Source organism: Mobula birostris, chromosome 1 (genome assembly GCF_030028105.1).
Source record: "Mobula birostris isolate sMobBir1 chromosome 1, sMobBir1.hap1, whole genome shotgun sequence".
NCBI lineage: Eukaryota > Metazoa > Chordata > Chondrichthyes > Myliobatiformes > Myliobatidae > Mobula > Mobula birostris.
In genome coordinates, this window is record NC_092370.1 from 66,896,593 (window position 1) to 66,920,714 (window position 24,122).

General features: G+C 40.0%; 1 long non-coding RNA gene across 1 annotated transcript in view; it reads left to right on the forward strand.

Moving 5' to 3' along the window:
* The window catches only part of LOC140196754 (uncharacterized), a 74,244-nt gene extending 51,217 nt beyond the window's left edge, over positions 1–23,027 (forward strand). Inside the window, exons 2-3 of the long non-coding RNA XR_011885806.1 lie at positions 9,309–9,420; positions 22,910–23,027. This is a non-coding gene — a long non-coding RNA (uncharacterized lncRNA). The remainder of the gene's footprint in view (positions 1–9,308; positions 9,421–22,909) is intronic.
* Positions 23,028–24,122: the final 1,095 nt, after the last annotated feature.

Below are 24,122 nucleotides of genomic sequence, written 5' to 3' on the forward strand. Positions count from 1 at the left end.
GGAGGCAGGGTTTAAGGGTCGGCACAACATTGTGGGCCGAAGGGCCTGTACTGTGGTGTACTATTCTGTGTTCTGTAATGCTGGCCCTCCTGTTTTTACCACATACAAGCCCAATGTGACTTGTTGGATGTTATATTTCACTGCTACAAATGTCATCCCCACAGGAATTATCTTTTCTCCAGTATAAGTTCTTAGCTGGATATCTGCAGACTTCAATTCAGTATCTTTGAAATGCCATTCAATCTCATTTTATGGAATGACTGCAACAGTTGAGCCAGTATCTAATTCATCTTCAATTAATTCCACCTTTTAAATGTGAGTTGTGCTTCAGTTAGGAGCTTTTTTTGAACGCTTCCTTGTAAGATTCCACAAACTAAACGATTTTTCAGTGCACCATTAAGCCCATTAGTGAACTGGCAATGCTGAGACAGCCTCTTTAATTCAGCCACATAAGTTGTAATGGACCCCCTTTCCTCTTGATTCCATTTATGAAACCTAAAGTGTTCAGCAATTAACAATGGTTTCAGTTCTAAATATTCTTGTATTACTTTGACACTGTCTGCAAATCTTATTTCAGCTGCTTTGGTTGGAGCAGTGAAATTTCTACATTGCTTTTCCACCCAATGCACTCAGGAAAAACTGGCACCTGCTTTTTATTGGTTATTTCACTTGCTTCAAAATACTGCTCAATTCATTCAGTAGGCAATATCCCGTTATCAATGTGGCCAGCCATTTCTGCTTTATTTATTGATGATTATTATCACCCAGAACTCACTGTTTATAAACCCATGAATTTTGTCCATTTTTTACCTTTTTTTTAAATCAGCCATCATGCTGCACAAAATGTGCTGGAGAGCATGCAGAGATTTACAAGGATACAGCCTGGACAAGAGGATCTCAGTTAAAGAGAGACATTGCCCATGGTAGATTTTTATTCCTTGGAGTGCAGAAGAATGAGAGGTGCCCTCATAAAAGTCTATAAAGTCATGAGGAGTATGGATAAGGCTGACAGACACAATCTTTTCTCTAGGGCTGGAGAATCCAAAACTAGACAGCACAGATACAAAGTAAGAGGGGAGAGATTAAAAGAGACCTGAGAGGTAACTTTTGCACAGAGAGGATCGTGAGTAGCTGGAATGAGCTGCCAGAGGAAGTTGTCAAGGCAGGCTCATTTGTAACATTTAAGCGGCATTTGGATAGATACATGGAGAGGTGGGGTTTGGAGGGTTATGAGCTGAACACAGGCAAGTAGGTCTAATAGGGAGGATGCTTTGGCCGGCATATACCAGTTGGACCAAAAGCTCTGTTTCTGTGCAATATTATTCTATGAGTCTATAACAGAAATAGCAACAAAAAATCATTATGGTACCATACAGCTAGTTTTTGTTCAAATTTGCTTATAGTGTGAGTGGAAGTAATGAACTTCCATCTACCATTCACCTTAGGTTGACCTGTTGAACAGACACGCACATTCCACCTTAATCTCCCAGCAAGAAGGAAATATTTTCAAATGGATTACAGGGTCTAAATAGAGGTTTTCAAAATGGAGAGACGTGGATCAGAACAGACTGAGACTTGGCAAGAGGCTGGGGGAGCCGTGACTTAGTTGGGTTTATCAATAAATGCATTCTACAAGAAATGTTTTTTTAAAAATATAAATTATGATATTTGGTGTTTTACTCACAATTGCAGCATTCAGTTAAAATATTTACCAAATGTTGCAATGGCTAAAGCAAACATTACAATTTATTAACTTGCTAGTTGTGTACTATCCTTGTTCAGTTGTATTTCTGGTGAAAATCCCCTGCATTGCCACATAGGAGTTGCCTTGCTTCTCTAGTAATAGCCCAGAGGTATGACCCTGACTCATCAAAAGCCTTGGAATGTTCAAGGACTTTATCGTCAGTCAATTTATTTTATGAAACATGTGAAGTTTTGAAATACAGCTAAGGGAGAATTATTCCAATTGTTAAGCTTATTTTTGGTGCAGCAAAAATCTTCAAAAACATGGAAAGAGAAGGATAATAAATTCCAAAAACTGTTCATACTATTGGCTAGAAAGTGTAGCAATATTCCATTTTGCAAAGCCAATCCTTTTAAGTTCAGTGGGAGTCATAGAGAACTACAGTACAGAAACAAGCCCTTTGGCCCACATACTCCATGCTGAACTACAACAGTCTACTCCCATCGACTCACACCACTCCCATTCATGTATCTAGGCAAATTTCTCTTAAATCTTGAAATTGAACTCGTATCCACCACTTCCACTGGCAGCTTGTTCCACTCTCTCAACACCCACAGGTTCCCTTAAATATTTCACCTTTCAACCTTAACCTCCAACCTCTAGTTCGTCTCATCCAACCTCAGTAGAAAGTGTCTGCTTGCATTCCACCCTACTTATTCCCCACATAATTTTGTATACCTTTATCAAATCTCCCCTCATTTTCCTATGCTCCAGGAAATAAAGTCTTAACCTAATGAACCTTTCTCTATAACTCAGATCCTCATGTTCTGGCAAAATCCTTGTAAATATTCTCTGTATTGTTTCAATCTTATTGATATCCTTCCTTTAGGTACATAATCAGAACTGTATACAATACACCAAATTAGGCTTCATCAACATCTTATGTAACTTGTAGTTCTGATATGGTACCAGAAATTTTACATTTAGTTTGATTTTAAGCACCATCAGGAGCACCGATACATATCCGTATGATTCGTTTGGCACAAAAAATATCACAACAGATAAGAGTGTAAGAAATATAGATCAAAATTCTCTTTGCCTTTAAAATCAATCCTCCTCGTGACAAAGTTCAAGATTTTAAAACAAACATTAAATGCTGTATGACTCAATATTAAAGATATATCTGCTTCCTTATTCAGCAGAACAAGCACTAGCTGTGTCAGAATGCATCACATTCCTTTGATCAGCTGATGTAACTTTGATATTTCGGCTGTGTAGTGCTTAGAAAGACGTACAAACGTAGGCTGATTGGAATCAGCCTATGAATTATAATAGCTTATGAACTCCTGAGAATCACTGAAACAGTCAAAGGTCGATCAGTCCTTTAGTTTTCTCCCACATTCTTCATGATTTCTACCTCAGTTTTATTCACTCACCTTTATTTCATAACCTTTGACACTCATCTAACAATTAAGTGCTGAAAATTGTAATTAACCCAGTGTATTTTCAGAAGAGACACTGCCGGATTCTTACCTACCCTTTTAATGATAAAATAGATTTATATTCAAATTCTAAATGGTTCTTCTCTGAACTTTAGCATATTTACTCTAAGTCTCAGTTTTGTGACTGTAGGCAATGGTTTATTTGTTCATTAATCTTTTAAAATAATTTAAATAACAACTCGGGGTGTATGGGATGTTCAGGGAGAGGTAGAACCCCTGGGTAAGGGCCTTGTCGTTTCCATTCTGAGGCAGCTAATTCACTGAGCTCGAACCTGTGGCTCCAATTAGCTGTTTGCACGTGGTAGTGGCCACACGCCGGTGCACTGCTTCGACAGATGGGCTGAACCAGGTGAAGGTAGCCGGTGACCTTATGCCCTGGCGAGATACGGATATGCCTGTACTAGCGTGTGAAGTCAGCTCTGGTGGATTGGACAGATGACATCTACAGTGAAGTCCAACTGCCGGGATGGCAGTTCTGTAACACTTCATGAAGAGTAAAGGAACAGAAGGCATCAGGGTCATCCACCGGAACCAAGGAAGACCTCGGTCTGTGATGCTTGCTCACACCACTGACCTGGACTTCTGGAAATGACCCAGTGTAACAGCTTTTCCACTTTAAAAACTCACATGCATAGGACAGCTGCACAGACACAATGGACAGCCACCACAATTGACAATTCATATCACCTTCAGACTCAAGGGAATGAAATAAAGTTTGTGTAACCTCTCAAGTTAACCCATTAAATACTGGTATTGTTCTGGCAAGCCTGTAATGAAATCACTGCAAGACCAATTTGCTCATCTTAGCCTCCATGCATCTGAAACTTTACCTCCTCATTCTGCTATTCCTGATCCCCTGAGATAAAAGCCAGTATTCCATTGACTCCTGATTACCTATACCTGTTCATAATCTCTTGGTGGTTTGTGGGAATATTCATGGCTACTCATCTTCTGTAATTAGGAAATTCTCACAGTTGTATTTCTCAGTGCATATGGGAACAGCATTGCACCCAGTTCTGGAATTTCCACCTCCAATAGTTTTCTGATCCTCACTCAGAAATGTGGATTAGCAATGCAGCTGATTATTTGCATAAATTCTGACTTCTGTTAGTCATATAAAATTCCATCAGTTTTTCACAGGCTGCTCTTTATCATCACCAGCTATGCTGAGAAGGGTCAACCTTCATACTTCCTTGCACAGGCAGCTATTCTTCAACATAATATATATTTTTAAATTCATCTTTCAGGATATGGTCATTGATGGCAAGACGAGTATTAATTACTTATTCTATTAGCCTGAACAAATAGCATACTGGAAGATGAAGAAATCAACCATAGTAGTATGGCTGAAGTTACACACAGGGCAATGACTTGAACCAGTAGCCCCTCCGAGGGCAGCAACTCAAACCTAGCGGCCTCTCCAAGAACTGTTCGCTCTCCTCTGCATTTGCCTCATTGTTTCAGTCTTCCTCGATGCTTTAGCCGGCGAGAAATGTAGTCGATCATGGCCCCTCACCTCGTCACTGAGCTTCTTGTGATAGCTTGTGCTCACGCGTCTCTCTTGGAGTTTTCTCAGGGACAGCGTTAGTTTACTTGATCGAACTACAGACTGTAAGTTGCAGGTTCCAACTGTTTCAAAGGCAAAATTAAGATCAAAAGAATAAGTAGAAGACTTGGAAAAACCAAAAGGATTAGCTATCTGGAAGATGGTGCCCGTTGTTCATTGGCACCATCTTGACTGGAAGAGAATGAACGACAACCATGAACTGGATGTCTTTACGACAATCCACACTTCTCTTAATATCACTAAGGGTAATTATTCTTGTTTTTAAAGAAAAGGTCCAGATTTTTAACTTAGTTTCAATTCCACAGAGGCTTAGGGGAATTTTGTCAGTTCTTTATTAGTCCAGACCTCTGTGTTACTTGGCCAACTGACCAAGATTTCTTAGACAACACCTTCCAAACCTGACTTCACTAGCTCAAAAGACCAGGGCAATAAAACATGAAGACTACACCTGAAAGTTGCCCTTCAAGCTGCACATCATCCTGACTTGGAAATATATCACCATTCCTTCAATGCTGTGTCAGAATCCTGGAGCTGCCTCACTAACAGCATTGTGGGCACCTCACAGACTGCAGCAATTAAAGGCAACTCAACAACCCCTTCTCAAGGACAATTACAGATTGGCATTTAAATGCTGGATCAGCTTGCAAAGTTCATATCACTTAAATGAGTAAAAGTAGTAATTTAACCACTGCACTACCAAGATAAAAGAAGACAAAGCAAAGTACTTCAAAGGCATTATCAGTAGATAGGTGTTCAATCATCATTTCGTGTCAGATGCCTGAGCTTCAGGCAATGTTAATTTTCTTTCTCTTCTATCTCTAGTCACTGAGATCATAAAATGTAGTAACTTCACTTCCCTTTTTCCTGACCCCAACCACTGACGTTGGTGGTGGGAAAGATGCTGGAGTCAATTATAAAAGATGAAATTACGACACATCTGGATAGCAGAAACAGGATCGGTCCGAGTCAGCATGGATTACGAAGGGGAAATTGTGCTTGACTAATCTTCTGGAATTTTTTGAGGATGTAACTATGAAAATGGACAAGGGAGAGCCAGTGGGTGTAGTGTACCTGGACTTCCAGAAAGCCTTTGACAAAGTCCCACATAGGAGATTAGTGGGCAAAATTAGGGCACATGGTATTGGGTGCAGAGTACTGACATGGATTGAAAATTGGCTGGCTGACAGAAAACAAAGAGTAGCGATTAACGGGTCCCTTTCGGAATGGTAGGCGGTGACTAGTGGGGTATCGCGGGGTTCAGTGCTGGGACCGCAGCTGTTTACAGCATATATTAATGATTTAGATGAGGGAATAAAAAGTAACATTAGCAAATTTGCCGATGACACAAAGCTGGGTGGCAGTGTGAAATGTGAGGAGGATGTTATGAGAATGCAGGGTGACTTGGACAGGCTGGGTGAGTGGGCAGATGCATGGCAGATGCAGATTAATGTGGATGAATGTGAGGTTATCCACTTTGGTGGTAAGAACAGGAAGGCAGATTATTATCTAAATGGAGTCAAGTTAGGAAAAGAGGAAGCAGAACGAGATCTAGGTGTTCTTGTACATCAGTTACTGAAAGCAAGTATGCAAGTTCAGCAGGCTGTGAAGAAAGCTAATGGCATGCTGGCCTTCATAACAAGGGGAATTGAGTACAAGAGCAAAGAGGTCCTTCTGCAGCTGTACAGAGCCCAGGTGAGACCACACCTGGAGTACAGTGTGCAGTTTTGGTCTCCAAATTTGAGGAAGGATATTCTTGCTATTGAGGGAGTGCAGCGTAGGTTCACAAGGTTAATTCCCGGGATGGCAGGACTGTCATATGTCGAAAGATTGGAGCGACTGGGCTTGTATACTCTGGAATTTAGAAGGCTGAGAGGGGATCTTATTGAAACATATAAGATTATTAAGGGATTGGACACGCTGGATGCAGGAAACATGTTCCCGCTGATGGGTGAGTCCAGAACCAGAGGCCACAGTTTAAGAATTAGGGGCAGGCCATTTAGAACAGATTTGAGGAAAAACTGTTTCACCCAGAGAGTGGTGGATATATGGAATGCTCTGCCCCAGAAGGCTGTGGAGGCCAAGAATCTGGATGCTTTCAAGAAAGAGATGGATAGAGCTCTTAAAGACAGCGGAATCAAAGGTTATGGGGATAAGGCAGGAACCGGATCCTGATTGTGGATGATCAGCCATGATCACAGTGAATGGCGGTGCTGGCTCGAAGGGCCAAATGGCCTACTCCTGCACCTATTGTCTATTGTCTACTGACTAAAATGAATTACCTTTATAGATAACGGAGTTGAACCTGAGTTCAGTTAGTTCATGTACCTCGCTACCAATGCTATGTTACAAGGACTTCTTGCAATTAGGAATATATCTAAAGTAAGTTAACTAAATTTATATTAATAAATTTACCTAAATTTATCAGTCCTGAAGGAGGGTCTCAGCCTGAAACATCAACTGTTTACTTTTTTCCACCGATGCTGCCTGGCCTGCTGAGTTCCTCCAGCATTTTTTGTGTGCTAAGTTTATCGTATTGGTCAATCAGGAGTTTTGTTCTGAGTGCCTGCTTGGGATGGATTTTTATTTTTATACACTTGGGTTACTTATTGTAAAAACCAGTCTGGCCTGCTTCTATTCTGTTTAACTTCATAGGACAGTGTAATATATTCCACTGTAATTAGATAAATACATAATTACTGCATGTGTAGTGTACAAGTGCTGAAGTGCTTTTCAAAGCAATTTTATTTTTGCATAAATTTCTTTTCACTTTTTCTGTTCGCAGATGCACATTTTCTGAGATTCAAGTGCTCTGTCCAATCAAAATTATTTTTACAAATTCAAATGTAACTTGTTAGTTTGTGCATTAAATATAAATTTCACGAGCAAGAATCAAAATAAAATGATACTTAGGGATGATAGTTTTTAAACTTCCTAAAGTTCTCTTTTAATCAAGTGACTTTGACAGGAGACACTTTCTGCAAGATATTGTAATTTGTTGACTAATTCATGAAAAGCCATGTGGGTTGTAAGAACCCACAAAGGGAAGCATTTATTACATCCCCTTGCTGAATACAGGATTTGTTCTATGCACATAAGTTTAATTAGAAAATACATCTATTATTAACTTTACAATTGCAAAGACCATCTCAGCTTGCAGTGCATACACAAGGTAAATGGAAAACAAATGTGTGTCTTTAGAATGCAGCATAGTGCATCATTGTGTGCATCATTAATTATAATGAATATAAACCAAACTATTTACATTTTGTGGTCAGCAGGCATAAAAGACATTTTGTGCACTGAAAACATTGTTTAGTTTATCTTTCCAAGTTAATAACTGCATGAGTATTGCTTCAATGGCTTGTTGCTTCTGTTATTGTTATATCCCTGTGCCTCTGCAGACAGTTCTCAGGCAGATGACCTACTTGTTCGCTGCATTGGTTTTCAATGCTACATTATATGTACGTGGCTGCACATTCGTCACGTCTGAGGTCTGCTTTCTGGAAAAAGACCCGAGGGAAATTAATGTTCCGTAGTGAAGAGCATTATTAATTAGGATCAATTATTTGTTTTTCTATTCATTGAAGAACATTCAGATGTCAATACTAATTTATTTCAATACACAATGCCTAATGTGTTAGGGTGAAAGAAAGTATTCATATTTAGAGAAGCTTATTAGATAATGAATTTCCCACGTTACAAGGCAGGGGTGTTTCATAATTATTCCATAATATTCCAATTTAATCACAACTGCTTAAAGAACATACAGTAGCAATTAGGCATGGTCAATGCTAAGGATTGAGCTGATATTTGTCCAGTAATAATTGTGCTATGGAAGTCCCAGGTAATAACCAAATTACTGGAATTTACTGGCATTTCTTTCACAAGGTCCCACGCTTTCAACATTTAAAAACTTAAAAGAATGACCCTTTAAGTACACCACAGAGAAGCCTAAACCATCCAACACATCTTATTTGATTGGCCCTCCATCCACTCCACTCAAAAGTCACTCCCTCAATCTTCAGTTTTCACTATGGCTGCTGTGTGTGCCATCTAGAAGATGCATTGCAGCAACTTGCTCTGATTGCACTTGCAAAATATGACCGAATGCACCTACAAAGACATAAAGACTCCACGCCTGTGTTTAAGACTTAAGTTTACACATCATCCCTCTTTATAAATACTTTGTCAGATGTCATTGCTTCAAGGTAAAAATCCTATAACTCCTTTAAGCTACTAAAATTTGCTGATATTTATGACTGCCACACAGAATTGTCTGTTTTTTTTCAGTCTGAGCATCCTCATTAGGAAATGCTTAAAATATGGTTAATTGGAGTTTCTAAAACATTATGAAATATAAAATGCATTGGTTAAAAAATTGCTTTTGTAATAAATCCTCTGTCCCCCCATTTCTACGCATTCTGCTCCTTAATCCTGCTTCAACTTCCTGTAATATTTCTTTTGATAGTGTGTGGATTGCAGAGTGTTTATGGGAAGTAATAACAAGTTATTTATATACAAATTTGATTCCACGTTTGCTTTTGGATATTGGCAGGATATCAGAATGTGTTGAAGAGACGTATGTGAGCCCAGACAACGCTAACAAGCCCATGATCTTGGATTTCGGCTTTGACATGATATCTACTCGTATAACCTTCAACATCCAGGTTACATTCATCCAATCACTTGTAAACAGCAATGGTACTTACTGGTGTCCATAATATAGTAAAACATCTGAAGTGTTTTAAAGGAGTATTTTCCATCAAAAGTTGATACTGTGATGCATAAGAGGATAGTACGTCAAATGGCCAGGAGCTTGGTAAAAGAACTTACATCCATTGAGGTAGCTATTCAAGTGCTCCATCATTTCACTGGTGTGTCGTATCCACTGATAGCCTTTCCTTCACACCCTACAGCATGGATTCAAGCTGAATGACATAGAGGTCAATGGGAGAGTACGATGGAGAATTAAAGTGATAGACCTTGCAGACTAAGTGCAGGTATTCTGCAGTGCCACCACCAAATTTGTGTTTGGTTTCTCCAGAAGACACTCTGTCATTAATATCAAATACTGAAAGAATTGCAAGTGAATTCTTCTGAATGGTGAGCAGGGAAGTGGTAAAAGGTTAATTATTGTGGCTGAATAAAATTATTCCTTTGTACATTTCAAAAATATTTTGAGATTAATTACTTAAAATTTGAGAAAGTAGCTTGACTGAAATAGATCTGAAGTTAAAACTAAGGTATTTTGTTTAATAAAACCATAGTGACAAGAAATGCTGGAAACACTCAATAGGCCAATCAGCATCTGTGAAGATATTGCTTCATTGAGGCCCTGCATTGGTCAGGGTCAACCATGAATGTTGCATCCCAGCTGTCTACATGATACACAAGCCAGTGCAGTACAAGATGTTGCCCATGAAGCAGGCTCCCCGTCTCCGTGCAGCTGATTAATCTAAAGGAACAGCAGAGACTAGTATAGTTTGGCACCAGCAGCATCACAACAGTTGCCAGTCAGCATTGAACTCAATGTAACTACAGTTGCCTTAGGGACTCCAGCTCTGGATTTTTCCTCAGTGTTTACTCTGAAGCCTTCCCCATGAGGGTCTATAGCGACAAGGCCACGTTGGTTTGAGATCAGTGTTTTCCTTTTCCTAGATGAGCTGAAGAGCTGCCAGCCACAGCTAATGAGCCCTGTCTGCCTGAAGCGACTGGTTTAAAGACACCAGTAACCTGCCTTTGCCCCTTCTCCTATCAGTAGAATAGTTCTGCTGGGCTCAGTAGCTAAACTGTATGTGAAGCCTAGGACTTGGTTGTCAGAGGCTATTTGAGACACACGCCATTGATAGTATTTAATAGGTAGTGGGAGCTATCCCCATTACCACCCCCGGTTATAACAACCTTAAGGAACAAATTTAACTCCATTACGAAACAGCTAAGAAGGAAGAGAGAAAAGTGGAAGAAAAAGCAAGAAGCTTAAAGAAACAAAGTTTGTCTTTGAGATCTTGCGATCAGGGGCATGACTCCATGAAGAGGATGTGAAGTTGGTTTTAACTGAGGGACAAAAAAAAGATTTCAGCCTGGGTAAAGAGAGAGGGAAAAAAACAACTGGGCATTAAGTTCTTTAGTATCTCCATTATGAACGTCACACGGCCTATCTCACATTGCAGGAATATCTGTTGAAAATCATTTATTGCGTTCGGTGCTCCCAGTGTGACCACCTGTACATCGGTGAGACCCAACTTAGATTGGGAGACCGCTTCACCAAACAGATAATCTATGTTCCATCCATCAGAACAAGCAAGATCTCCCAGTGGCCACCCATTCTAATTCCACTTCCCATTTCCATTCCAATATGTCCATCCATGGCCTCCTCCACTGTTGTGATGGGGCCACACTTAGGTTGGAGGAAAAACACCCTGTATTCCATTTGGGTAGCCTCCAACCTGATGGCATGAACATCAATATCTTGAACTTCTGGTAATGCCCCCCCAACACCCTTCCTACATTTCCCATCCCCTTTTCCCTCTCTCACCTTATCCCCTTGCCCTTTCCCTCACCTCCCTTTGGTGCTCCTTCCACCTTTTTGCTTTCTTCCACGGCCTTCTGTCTCTTTCACCAATCAACCTCCCAGCTCTTTACTTCATCCATCCCCCTCCAGGTTTCACCTATCACCTGGTTGTTCTCTCTTCCTTCCCACCACCTTTTAAATCTACTCCTCAGCTTTTTCTCTCTAGTCCTGCCAAAGGGTTTCGGCCCGAAACATCAACTGTACTTCTTTCCATTGATGCTTCCGGGCCCGCTAAATTCTTCCATTTTGTGTGTGTTGCTTGGATTTCCAGCATCTGCAGATTTTCTTTTTTTTTTCCTGTTGAAGAGGAATTTGAAGTAATTTGTAAATGGATGGATCAGCTATTACTTCTGGAATGCTGGAGTTTACAACTTCTGCAGAATTTCACCCTTCTCTTATCTTTTTATATTTGTACAATGCAACACTAGTTACTGTTTATTCCTCTTTATTCAAAAGTTTTAATATTAAATTATATTATTTGAATTATTTTCCAAGTAAATAGAAATTCCATTGCTTCAGCATTTAAACTATTAATATAAAATTACTAATTAGAACTTGCATTCAGCAAAGAAATTTGTGTCTGGAGGAAGCTGCGTCACGTGATTAAGATCTGTTCCTCTGTTCTATCCTGGTTTGGGATCTGATAAAATTATGTCAATTTATTTAATTTTCTGGAATCGAATAACACCAACATTCCTCACAAATCAAGAACCCTTTTTATTTTAGTGTGCTCATGAGTTTTTCTTACAGCGGTGCATTGATGCTTTATATTTCAGCATTTTTTGACTCATGAACTCCCAATTCTTTGTCCCTGGTCACCCTTCCCCCTCTTCCTCCCACCCCCCACATGCACAAAGCTAAATTTATTAAAGTCATTCCTCTTTATTTTGTTATAAAATATAACACACAGCAGGTAGTATTTTTACATGATTATGAGGTACCAAGAAAAAAATGTATAACACCCAAGATTAGAAGAGTGCAGCGTCATACTCTGAGCTTTTGCAGCAATTAATAAATTTCCAAGGGTTAATTTAAGAATGAGATGAAGTGCAAAATTAAGTTAAGACAAGTTGCTGATGCATTTCTTTATTTTGTCAAAGTCAGTCATTTGAGAGCTTTTTAATTGACAATGTTGTATAAGCTCATTAAGATAGAATTCTTGGCTTGCTCCGCATCCTGGATTGGAACACTGATAACTTAGAGACCAATACTTTAAAGTTCAAAGTTCAAAGTAAAATTTATTATCAGAGTGCATACAAATCACCACGTATAACCCTGCGATTCTTTTTCTGCCGGCATACTTAGAAAATCTATAGAACGGTAAATGTAAACTTCAGAAACTGTAAACCGAAAACAAACTGTGCAAATACAGATGTAACTAAATCGCAATAAATAATGAGCATGAAATAACAATATAGCAGAGTCCTTAAATGAGAGTAGCTATCCCCTTTGGTTCAAGAGACTGATGGTTGAGGGGTAGTAACTGTTCTTGAACCTGGTGGTGCGTGTCCTAAGGCACCTGTACCTTCTACCTGATGGCAGCAGCGAAAAAGGAGCATGGCCTGGGTGGTGAGGATCTTTGATGATTAATGCTGCTTTTCTACGGCAACATTTCATGTAGATGTGCTCAATGATTGGGAGGGTTTTACCTGTGATGTTCTGGGCTGAATCCACTGCCTTTTTAGGATTTTCTGCTGAGAGGCATTGGTGTTCCTATACCAGGCCGTAATGCAGCCAGTCAGCACACTTTCCACCACAGATCTATAGAAGTTTGCCATGGTTTTCGATGGCATGCCGAACCTCCACGGACGCCTGAGGAAATAGATATGTTGTTGTGCTTTCTTTGCAATAATATTTATATGATGGGTCCAGAACAGATCTTCTGAGATAGTGACACCCAGGGGTTTAAAGTTACCTCCCCTCTCCACCTTTGATCATCCAATGATTACTGGCTCATGGACCTCTGGTTTCCCTTTCTTGAAGTCTACAGTCAGTTCCTGGTCTTATTGACATTGAATGGGAGGTTGTTGCTATTATACCACTCAGCCAAGTTTTCAATCTCCTCTTTAGTACAGCCCACAACAGTGGTGTTGACAACAAACTTGTATATGATGTTGGAGCTGTACTTAGCCACACAGTCATAGGTGTAAAGAGGGTAGAGCAGAGGGCTAAGTACACATCCCAGCAGTGCCCCTGTGTTCGTGGAGATTGTGGAGGTGATATTTTTGCCAAACCAAACAGACTGGGGTCTACAAGTGAGGAAATCCAAGATCCAATTGCATGAGGAGGCATTGGGATCCATGTCTTGGAGTTTACTGATAAAGTTTTGAGGGGATGATAGTGTTAAATGCTGAACTGTAATTGATAAAGAGCATGCTAATGTATGCATCTTTGCTGTCCAGATGTTCCAGGGTTGTGTGAAGAGCCAATGAGATATCATCTGCTGTAGAGCTGTTGGTGTGGTAGGCAAATTGGAATGGATCCATGTCACCATTCTGACAGCAGCTGATATGCTTCAACACCAGCCTCTCGAAACACTTCATCACTGTGGATGTAAATGCCACTGGGTGATGGTCATTTAGATAAGTTTCAATGCACTCCTTGGGCACTGGTATAATTGAAGCCTGCACGAAGTAGGTGGTAACACACGCTGCCGGAACAAAAGGTTGAAGATATCTGTGAATACACCAGAAATACATCTGTGAAAGCATCTGTCCAGACCGGATGCTTTCTTTGGATTCACTCTCTTGAAGGCAGCCCGCATGTTGTCAATGTCAATGATTCTTATCAATGTTCACAGCAAGGACATAAAGTACACAGCTAGATCAAGGAAAGGAAAGTCAAAATTAAAAACCAATAAATAAAATTATCTCAAATACTTCCCATTTTGCTTTATTCTTCGAAGGCAAAACAGGACCTAATGCTCAGTTTGCAAATCAGTTTTAAATTTGAGATCATAAATACAACATTTTTATTTCTAGGACTAATACACATTGGGAGTCTTTATTTCTAGTTTTTCCACCCCATTTTCATTGAGCAAGTACCAATGCAGTCTTCTTGGTACTAATATATCATTTGAAAAAAACTATATCTTTGGCGACAATTCTTGGTTTTCCAATGTTAGGTACTTCTAAACCATGAATATCAGATGTAATAACAGCAAGCGCTAATAACATTATTGTTATTTTCTGGTCATTTCTGTACCTACAATGTAGAGTTTAACTCTTGCATATTCAATGAAAAATAGCATCTTTAATTGCTGTGTTTCCTTATATTTATAAATTATAATCTCACTGCATTTACCTGGCATAGCACATTTAATGCTGTGAGAATTGTGTGTCTCTCTCAATGCTTTCACAACCTTTATACAGGATTGTGTGCCATGTTATATAGATGCTGAGAAATTTTGCTCCCCAGGTAAACAGAGAAGATTTCACAGTATGATTTGCAAACCCACATAAAACAGCTCTGATGTGAAATGGTCTGTGTAATATCACTGAGCTGGTGCAGGAAATGAACATTACAATCACCTTCACTGGCTCTACAAGGGCATGAGTAGTGGTGCATGATGCCATATTTATCCTGAAATAGACCCAGTATTCTTATTAAATATAAATCAGTGATAACTGCAACAATTAATTAATATTTTGCTGAGACATTTCCATTCAGTTTTATAGTTCTAATTGTGTTTTCCTTCTCATAAAGATTTCAAATAATTTATGTTGTAGGTGCTGCTTTTATGATCCTATGTGCCTGTGATGCAGCTGCAAGCAAATTTTACACTGCACCTGTGCTTACAGCAATGAACTCAACTTTGATTCATTTATAGAGCATCATGACACGAAATGACTCCTTTTGTTTACCGTATTAACCCACACACTAATTCTGTAAATAACATAATTAGTTGCAAGAGAAGTCCATTAAAATCAGGTACTGGATTCAATGAGAGGGTCTCAGATTTTCTTGATTATATGAAATGCAATGACAAGAAAGATATTTTGTTTCATGGTACAATTTGTCATGCACCAATACAGCGAAAAAGAGTTTGCAACTCTCATACTCAATGCTATAAAACAAGAAATAAAATAAATAAACAATAAATAAAATCAAGTAACCAGCCAGTACAAGCAATGTCCAGCAGAACAAAAGCACAACTCAGATGCATGACAGCCGTAAAACCAGTATTAAAAGTAGCAATATAACAAATTTATGGATGATGCTTGATCAATTGGTTCAGAGCAATTATAGCTCTGGAGAAAAAGCTATTTGTCGGTCTGAAAGTGCAGGCATGGAAAAACTTGTAACATCTGCCAGATGGAAGAAGTTCAAACAGATGATTGCATGGGTGTGTATTGTCCTTACAGATGCTTGTAGCTTTCCTTAGGCAGCGAGAGTTGAAGGTGTCCTCCAGGGCTGGGAGCTGTGTCCCGATGATTTTCTGTGCGCTAGAGACGACTGCTGAAGTGTTTTCCTATCAGCTGCTGTACAACTGAGATACCACACAGAGATGCAGTATGTTAAGATGCTCCCTATGGTGCAGCAGTAAACGGTCACCAACATCTGTTCAGGTAGACCAGCTTTCTTCAGCGTCCTGAGGAAAAACAAGCTTCTTAATAGATTCTTAACTATTGTAGTGGTGTTAGTGGACCAGTAAGGTCTTCTGAAATATGTATTCCCAGAAACCTGAAACTGGACACTCTCTCCACTATGTCTCCCTTAATCTAGACTGGAGTGTACTCGTCATCCCGTAACTTTCCAAAATTGATAATTAGCTCCTTAGTCTTTGCTGTATTAGGAGACAGGTTGTTCTCAGAGCACCAGCTCACTAAGCTCTGTACCTTCACTCTGTACGCTGATTCGTCTCTGCTGGAGATCAACCTGATCACTGTTGTGTCATCGGCGAATTTGACGATGGTATTGGTGTTAAATGCAGGTACCCCGTCGTAAGTGAAGAGGGAGTAGAGTACGGGACTCAATACACAACCTTGTGGTGTACCAGTGTTCAGGATAGGACAGGTGAGGGCCTGTCTCACTGCCTGTGAACGCTCTGACAAGAAATTCAGGACCCAGTTGCAGAGTGATGAGCTGATATACATTGGAGGTGGATGTTAAATGTGTATTAAACCAGTGTTGTATTTTGCTGTAATGCAAGTGAAAACAAAGTAGTTTCCATAGTAAGTCTTCAATCACCCTGCAGTAAAGTTTGTTTTTAATTAGTAAATTTGGATCTTTGCTGCTTTTGTTAGCCACCAGTTGATGTGAGCAAAACTGATCTCTGTAGATCTGTTGAGAATTCTGGCAAAGGCGATGTTTGCAAGCTTGTTAAAGCGCTCATGCATCAATCATTAACAACATCTAGAGTTGGCACGTCATGATGTCAATCAGCATTGAAACTTGAGATCATGCCTGTGCGGTTTATGCCTTCTCATACTCTTACTCAGATCATCACAGGTTTAACAGTGTGATAGACTATTTAAAGGGATTGCAAACTGTTTACAAAGTTTACTGCTGGATTATTTTCCAATCGTACATGGCTTAGGTGTATTGCATAGAGAGTTAGGGAGTCATAGAGTTTTACAGTATGGAAACAAACCACTGGCCCAACTCATCCATGACGACCAAGTTGGATAACTGAGTTAATCCCATTTGCCTGCATTCACCATCAGCCCTCTAAACCTTTCCTATCCTTGTACTTGTCCAAATGTCTTATGAATGTCAAAACCGTACCTGCCTCTTTCACTTTCTCTGGCAACCTGTTCCATATATGCACCATCCTCAAGTCCATTTAAAATGCTTCCCCTTACCTTAAACCTGTACTCTCTGGTCTTGGACTCTTCTTTCCTGGGGAAAAGCCTGGGACCATTCATAGAAAACTAAAGCACTGAAACAGCCCCTTCGGGGCATCTAGTCCTTGTCAAACTATTATTCTACCCAGTCGTATTAAACTGCCCCCGGACCATAGCACTCCGTATTCCTCCCATCCAAATTTGACTTAACTGTGGAAATCGAATTATCATCCACCAATTCTGCTGCAGCTCATTCCTCACTCTTACCACCCTCTGAGTGAGCAAGTTTTCCCTCATGTTCCTTTGAACATTTCACCTTTCACCCTTAACCTGTGATGCCACTTTCAAGAAGTTATGGATCTGTATTCCCTCTGTTTTACCATACTGCTCAGTGCCCATTCTATTCACCATGTAAGTCCTAACTGATCTGTCCTCCCAAAGTGCAACATCTCACACTTGTTTGAATTAAATTCCATCTGTAATTTTTCAGCCCATTGTTCCAGCTGATCGAGATCCTGCTGCAAGCTTTGACAACCTTCTTCGCTGTCCACTGTCCACACCCAGTCTTAGTGTCGTCTGCAAATCTGCTGATGTGGTTTACCACATTTTATCCAGATTGTTGACATAGATGATAAACAACAATGGATGCTGCACTGATCGCTGCAGTGCACCACTAGTCACAGGCCTCCAATCAGAGATCCAACCATCTACTACCACTCTCTAGCATTCCCCATGAAGCCAATATCAAATACAATCTACTACCTCTTCCTGAATGCCAAGCAACCTTGTCAAAGGCCTTACTAAAGTCCATGTAGACAACATCCACTGCCTTTACTTCATCAATGTCCTGGCAACTTCTTTAAAAAAAATTCTGTAAGATTGGTTAGACACAAAGTTACATTGACTATCCCTAATCAGTCCCTGTCTGTCCAAATACTGTGGATTCCAGTTAATTGGGCCATCAGTTAATCCAGGCAGCCACTTATTTGGGACAACTCTTAAAGAAAAAAAAATTTGAGAAAATATTTGGGACTCTCTCTGTTTATTTGGAACACTGTGAAACTTAATTGGAGCAGAGACTTTCTGAACCATTTCTAACTAGTATCAGTCAAGTGCACGTCATGTGGCGGTTAGACACTACACTGTGTTTAGAGTGAACAGTTTTCAAACAGTAGCACTTGTATGTTTGTGTTCAAATATCAGTGATTTTTGTCACTGATAGTTGGTGAGTAATAAACAGTATGACAATGCAGAACTTTTTAGCTCACTACAGTTTCAAACATTCAGGGTTGGAGATGCCAGAGTGGCCAGGAGTGAAAATGAAACCATTTCACTACTTCAACAAGTTAGGAATGTGAAGGTATCAACTATCATCTTGAATGTTAAAATGATAATGAAGAATTAGAGGATGCAATTGTTGAAAGCACTATTTGAAGGCAGTCCACTATCTGCACCAGGTGTCTGTGCTGATTTTGTTCATTCACACTCAATCAAAAGAACACACTGGATGAATTCCTCTGTCAATAACTATTAGGAACTAATACACAGTTTTATAGTACTATAGTAGTTTTGATAGTGTTCTAATTTGATCTATATTTCATTTAAATACATAACTAGCTACTCAGTTAAGCAATAGTTTGTCTTTTTGAATTGAATTGATTTTATTGCTTACATCCTTCATAGACATGAGGAGTAAAAATCTTTGTTACATTTCCATCTAAATGTGCAAAGTGCCATTAATAGTAATTTGTAATACATAGTATGTACAACAGGACAGTCAATATAACATAGAAATACAATTGTGTCAGCATGAATTAATTAGTCTGATGGCCTGGTGGAGGAAGCTGTCGCAGAGTCTGTTGGTCCTGGGTTTTATGCTGTGGTACCGTTTCCCAGATGGTAGCAGCTGGAACAGTTTATGGTTGGGGTGATGGGAAGTTCACTGCTACAGATGCGCTGGGATGTCCGCACCACTCTCTGCAGAGTCTTGTGATTGAGGGAAGTACAGTTCCCACACCAGGCAGTAATACAGCCAATCAGGCTGCTCGCAATTGTGCCCCTGTAGAAAATTCTTTGGTTTTGGGGATCCATACCAAACTTCTTCAACCGTCTGAGGTGAAAGAGGTGCTGTTGTGCTTTTTTTCACTACACAGCCAGTACGTACAGACCACATGAGATCCTCGGCAATGTGTATGCCGGGGGATTTAAAACTGTTCACCCTCTCAACCCCAGATCCATTGATGTCAATAGGGATTACCCTGTCTGCATTCCTCCTGTAGTCCACAACCAGCTCCTTTGTTTTTGCAACATTGAGGTTGTTTTCTTGACACCACTGTGTCAGGTGATGACTTCTCTGTTGGCTGCCTCTTTATTATTTGAGATTAGGCCAATCAGTATAGTGTTGTCAGCAAATTTAATTAGCACATTGGAGATATGGGTGGTGACACAGTCATGGGTATGCAGACAGTAAAGGAGGGGGCTTAGGACATAACTCTGAGGGGCACCTGTGCTGAGGATCGGGGGCAAAGGTGAGTGAGCCCACTCTTACCACCTGCCGGTGATCCGACTGGAAGTCTAGGTTCCAGCTACATAAGGCAGGGTGAAGGCCAAGATCCCTGAGCTTCTTGTCAAGCCTAGAGTGAATTACGGTGTTGAATGCTGAACTGTAGTCCAAGAACAGCATTCTCACATAAGCATCTTTCTTCTCCAGATGTGTAAGGACAGTGTGTAGATCTGTGGCCATTGCATCATCTGTCAATCGGTTGTGCCATTAGGTGAATTGTAAGGGGTCCAGTGTGGGTGGTAGCATGCTGCAAATGTAGTGGTTGACCAGCCTCTCAAGGTATTTGCTTATTATTGAGGTGAGTGTGACAGGATGCCAGTGTTCAGACATATTACCTTGGTCTTTTTATGTACAGGGACAATGGTGGATGTTTTGAAGCAGGAGGGCACTCTACACTGGGAGAAGGAGTATTTTATACAATTTTTTATACCTTTTTAACTATTTCCATGAAACTTAGGCTAATTGGAGCAGTTGCTTAATTGGACCAAAATGTACTGGTTCCAATGTGTCCCAATTAACTGGAATCTGCTGTACTTGTATATCTGGTCCGTTAGTATGCCTTCTAGTAACTTAGACCCCACTGACGTCAAGCTCACCAGCGTATAATTTCCCGATAATTCGTCTTACCTATTGGTCTTATGATCTTTCACTGGGAGAGGATGAGAAGAAGAGGCCTCAGTTGAAGGCCATTTCTGAAGAGGGTGTTTAGGAAGCATAACTGTAACAGAACCGGCTGGAGTGCGCTGAATATCCTTTTACACATTCTTAGCTTGCATTGCAACAAGCTGGGATGAGAGGAAACAGCCTGAGCTCTGACTGCAATTCTCAGATGTTGGCTCCATCCAGTTTGTGCTGCAGTGGATGCTGAATCAGCATCATTTCTGATGCAGTCCTATGCTGGCTTGGTGGGTGCATTGATGGAGATGACTTATTAATCCATCCTGGAAAGGATGAGCTCCCATCATTGTATCCAGTGGGTATCAAGCTTCTCTGTGTTCTGACCAGTGTGGCCAGAACATCAATCCACCTTCTTCTGCCATCAGTCCATTTAATTTCCCACTGAGCTTTTTGCAGACAAGTGCCAGTGCGGGATGGAAATGCTAAATACCGGAGGGCTTGATTTAAGGAGACGGGGGATAGCTAATAGAGATTTACGAGGTAAGATTTGTTTTTTAACACAGTGGAAGGTAACTGGAACTGCTACCATGGAAAAGTTTTAGAAGCAAATACAATAGCAATACTTAAGAGGCATCTAGACAGACACATGGACAGGAAACTGATGGAGATAGACCCTGTGCAGACAGATTTGCAGTTTAAATTGTCATTATGATCAGTGCAGACTTCATGGGTTGAAATACATGTTGCTATGGTGATAGTTCAATGTTCTATGTGCAGCCTTGGTCTCTAATACTTTTTGCTGCAGGACTGACTCCAAGTGATATTCAAAACTCTAAAAAAACAAAAATGCTGGAAAACTACCATAAAAAACAGAAGATTCCAGAAAAATTCAGCAGGAGAAGCACAATCTGTGGGAAAAGAAAGTGTTAATACACCAGGTCCAATATCCTTCCTCAGAAAGGGAGAAAGCAACTTAGTATTCAATTGGAGAGAAGGTCAGAGAGAGATGGGTGATAGAGTGAGACCAAATGGGTTACTGTGACAGAAGAAGATTATGTTTCTTTATATGTATTATGTTCTGCTAATAAGAGTGTTATAAGACCATAAGATATAGGAGCAGTATTAGGCCATTTGGCCCATCAAGTCTGTTCTGCCATTTCATCATGCCCAATCCAATTTCCAGCCCCAATCTCCTGTCTTCTCCCCATATCCCTTCATTCCCTAACCAATCAAGAATTCATCAACCTCTGCCTTAAATATACATGGAGACTTGACCTCCACAGCTGCCTGTGGCAACAAATTCCACAGATTCACCACTTTGTGCCTAAAGAAATTCCTCCTTATCTCCATTCTAAAAGGATGCCCCTCTATTCTGAGGCTGTGTCTACTGGTCTTAGACTGTCCCACCCTTAGTAATTGCCCTTATTAATCTTTTAACCATACATAAACAACTGCAATCTTGGTCTCACTCTATCAGAGAAATTCCTTTGTCCCTATCAAGTTCATACTCTTATATGTTTCTTACATTTTCCAGTCTTGCTGAAGGGTTTCTCCTTCCATATATGCTGCCTAACCTGTTGTTTAAATATTTTTGTAGTTTCTTGACTTTAGTACCACCTTCAATGCTGTCTCCATTTTAAGAACTGTATCATGTGACCATCTCCAAGATAAAGTTGAAAGAGGGAGTAAGATTCATAGAAAGTATTTGAGTGAAATCCTGCTGGCTAAGTTTGTGAACTGTTTCATAAATAAAATACTTTTAATATTTTAAATGACTGCCTATTTTCAGCATTTTAGAGAGTTAATCAGGGATTACTGAGGCCCCTACCTTTGGTATAACAGAGTATTGTTAAACTGCAATGGAAGAGAAGAGGAATGGCTGTATAAAGTCAACCCAGGTTCAGGCCAAGGCGACAGTCTGACCAAGTGAACCAATATTATCACTTTCCAACATTAACTGCACTTCATGACTTTTCTAAGACCTGATGGAACACTGAAATAAGACTGGCAGTGTCAATGGCATTGAATGTCACAACCCTACTACAAATCCAGCAGTATAGGCCAAAATATCAGGAATTTTGGCAGGTGGCAACTGAGGTATCTCTATTGTCATTACCTCAGTCAAAAGGCTTTCCTGGATTAGCACCGGAGGAGATAATAGGCAAACCCTGGCACAGACCCAGGCAGACCATGTCTAACAGCATAAGGAATTTGGTACTGACATTCTATTTGCAGTGTGGCTCAGTTCCTACATTTTATACTAGTGGCCAAGTCCTTATTATTTTGTGTTTGGTTCTCTGGAAAAAAAAAGTACTGTCTTTAATTCACAAAATGGCGTCCAGATCTGTTGTGTCAAAAACACAAGAGATTCTGTAGATGATGGAAACCCAGCATTTTGTGTGTTTATTCAGTTCTGTCAACTAATTAAGATGCTTAAACACTGGAGACTAAACCAGTTTTGAAAATAAGAATTATTCCATCACATTAAGGAATAGGTAATAAGCAGATCGGAGGTCGTTCATAAGCTACAGTGACTGGTAATTTACATCAAGTTTTATATCCTTAAGTGCCTGCCTTATAATGAATAACTTTTGCTGATAATATTTAATTTTTCACAGATAATAAAGCCATGTCGAAGTAACCAAAGTCAGCGTACAAATCCTGGAATAATTATTTGTGGAAAAAAAGATTCCTGCCTTATTCTGTGCTGAATTATGATCTGAACCCCTCTTCAAATAGACAGGCATGTGATATACAAAATTTTCAATCTGCTCTTAAAATGAAGCATCTGTGTAGAAATGACTCCTTCCTTTGGAATCTAAGGCATGCTATAATTGTTTTACTGTGTGTAATTAGGATGCAAGTGACATTGGCAAGGCATCATTTATTACCTCTTGCTTTTTGCCTGTGGGTTTTAATACTCATTTGCATACACATGGGGCTAGAGAGGCATCAGTGAACTGGTTGAGGATGCTTAACTAAATATCACGTTAACAAATTACTGGATTATTGAGTTCACTTTGACACCTTGCAGGATTTTAGCATTATAACCTCTGGGTTGCTTATCCAGTTCTGTAAATCTGGTTGGGTCACCTTACCCTGGGAGTTATTTTTTCTGCTGAGTAGTTTCTTTCATCTCTGGCTATTACACATAACACTGAGGTCAATATCCAAAGACTAACTGGAGGTTAACTCATTCTATAAAACTTGCGGTATAAGTAAAACATAGACAACAGCAATTTTATATTCTCTTTCTTCCATTAATGTCCCTGTTCTTCCGCTATATAAGCCTTTTCATTTCATTACCTGTTATAATTCATTGTCTCCTTCGCTTGTCTACACCTTTATTCAATGCAATGAATAGAAATTCCACAGTGCCCAAAAGGATGTAGTAAAGTAAATAAGTAAATGAGTTACCCAGCAGAAACAAAATCGTTCCACATATGAAGCACAAGGCATGAATGGAAACCCAGGCCATGGGGTTTGAGTGGGGCCATTAAAAGAGGACAAAGCTGAGAATTGTTGTTCCAGATTACTGGGAATCAGGGATCAATATTATCAGATATCAGCAGTGAAGGGAGATGGGTGGGGGTGGAGGTTGGGGAGTGAGGAACTGGGGTCTCAAACCGAACCTCCCAAGGAAATTATTGAAAAAAAACCTACCTACGAGTCAATGAAAGGCTTGTACTCCATGGCAACAAGCTAAGTAAGGTTTTAACTCTCCAGTGAAAGCATACGTCGGTGTGGGTGGTCCATGTTCCTGGTAGATATTAAGTGTACAAAGAAATGACTTACTATTTGGCCCATCAGATGATGTTACCTCACAGAGAA